This window comes from Triturus cristatus, chromosome 2_1 (genome assembly GCF_964204655.1).
Source record: "Triturus cristatus chromosome 2_1, aTriCri1.1, whole genome shotgun sequence".
NCBI classification, from domain to species: Eukaryota; Metazoa; Chordata; class Amphibia; order Caudata; family Salamandridae; genus Triturus; species Triturus cristatus.
The window spans coordinates 377,206,045-377,208,220 of NC_140581.1; the positions used below are offsets into that span (position 1 = coordinate 377,206,045).

The 2,176-nt window shown below is 58.3% G+C and overlaps 1 non-coding gene across 1 annotated transcript; it reads left to right on the forward strand.

Moving 5' to 3' along the window:
- Positions 1–1,610: 1,610 nt before the first annotated feature.
- LOC146865338 (U4 spliceosomal RNA) lies at positions 1,611–1,748 on the forward strand. Its single transcript, XR_014977534.1, has one exon. It is a non-coding gene; the product is annotated as a U4 spliceosomal RNA (small nuclear RNA).
- The last annotated feature ends 428 nt before the right edge of the window (positions 1,749–2,176 follow it).

The following is a 2,176-nucleotide window of genomic DNA, read 5'->3' on the forward strand; positions in this document are numbered from 1 at the left end:
CCCACGGGGTGGGAAGGGCCGTAGAGGGCAAAGCACCCGCTCGAGTGGCAGAGGCCTCCCACGGCGTAGTCACCAGTCCCCTGTCTGCCGCGGCCAGCGCTCTCTTCGCCGCGTGACCCCGGGCCGGGCTCCACCGCCGGGTCAGCGTCCGCTTGGAAGCCCCAGACACGCTCCGTACCACTCGGTAGCCGGGCAGCCCTTCCGGGTCTCAGCAGCAGGCGCGCAACTCCATAAATCTGCTCAGCACTTTGAACAAAACTGCCTCGTGCGCAACTCCCCCTGAGCTCGCCGATCCTCCGCTCGGTTCAGTAGGCCGGGACGTCACAGGCCGCCATCTTAGGGTCAGGCGGGCACCCTCGTGATCTGCACCGGGGGCCTCCCCACGTGGGAGTCACCCCCCCCCGGGAAAGGAGCACCGCCACCACTCCGGATCACTGCCGCGAGGGCCCACCTGCAGTCCAGCCGCCGGGGTCTCACGGCTCTGCCGCCCTCTGGTCCTCTGCAAGTCGCCTCACCGCAGCAGTGGCCGGCAGCAGCGATAGCCCACGCCGAGCGGCGCCTTCAGTCTGCGCACCTCGCGCCGGCCCTCTCCACCTCTCAGCTCCGCCGTCACTCCGACTCGTCTCCAGCTGCCACTGTACAGGGGGGGGGGGGACTCACGGGGAGCCCACCAGCGCCACCACAGTCCCGGAACCCGGAGTCCCCCTCAGTCTCGCCCCCACAGCAGGTACTCCGCCGCCCTCGGCATGCAACCGGGGAGTGGAATCGCCACCACTAGTGCCCCGTTCCCGGGCCCGCAGGTCGGCAGCAGCCGCGGCAGCGTCAGGCGGGCGCCATGTTGGAACCGGCGCCTTCTCCTCAAAGCAGCTCCCGGGATCCGGCGCCGGAGAGTCGCTCCGCCACTGGGTTAGCAGCGCTGGGCTCTCCGCTTCTTAGGACGGCCCCAAAGGATCCGGGGCTCCCCCAGGAGGGCCGATAACGGGCGAGGGTAAAGCCCGAGCTCGGAGCCCTAGCAGGACGCGTCCGTCTCGGCAGCCATCTTGGCCATGCCCCCGAAAAAAAAGTGGCGCATTGCTGGAGTTGCGTCGCAAGCGCGACGCAGCTCCAGCAATGCTCTGGGGGGCCCTATCTGCACAATGCTGCGTCAATCCTTACGCCTGCTTCAAGCAGGCGCAGGGTTTTGACGCAGCATGGGCTCAAAAGTGACTGAGTGAAATCTTGTAGATTTCACTCAGCCACATTTAGGAGGCGTTCCTGCGCCGGAACGCCCCCACCTACCCTGGAACGCCTACATGTAGCGCAGGGCTTTACAACGTGACGCATCTCCCAGATGCGCCACGTTGTAAATACCCCGCACCATGGCGCAGTATTTACGCCGCTGCTGTGTCACAAAAGTGACGCAACGGCGGCGTAAATGAGGCGCCAGTCAAACATAAATCTGCCCCATCGTGTTTAAGAGGCTGTCACGTCATAGAGTACAGTTCAGAGTATTGCACCTGGCAAGTTAATTGTAATCTGTGTCTCTGAGGGATGTGTGAAAGCGACTTTGACTCGCTATAGGTGTCCTAAATTTAATCTCCGTTGGTTACCTCAAATTACTTACCTTATTTAACTTTGCGCAGTGGCAGTATAGTAGCCAATGAGGTGTAACGAGGCGCGATTATTGCTTATTGAAACCTTTACCCAATACCCCGCTGTGGAGACTTGAATATAGTCGCCATTGCAATTTTTTACAGTCTCCAAGGAGTCTGATTTTTAATGTCAGAAAAAGTAGAAAAAAATATCGTGTTTTAACCAGCTTTAATATGTCACTATTACTCTTATTTGTTATTTTAATCAAGCTTCTATAAATTGCTTTTTATAGCAAAACATCTTGGCTTGGAAACAGATGCAGCGGCATGTAATGCTGTCTAATCACCAAGAGAGGTGGAGTGCTAAAACTCTCTGAAGGCTGTCCTGTGCTCCAAAGAGCAGACTGAATCACCTCTGAAGTGAGGAAGTGAAAAGCTTCGTTATGGTAGTGGGGTGATCGGAGGGATTGTATTTACACAATCGTTAGTGGCTGACATGGAAATAAAGAGTGCAAGTTTAGCTTCACACTCCGCTTTTATCATCCGACTTTGCGCCGCTCCCACACCAGGGCCGGGGCTCCCTCCATGCCGCCTTCCCTCCCTCT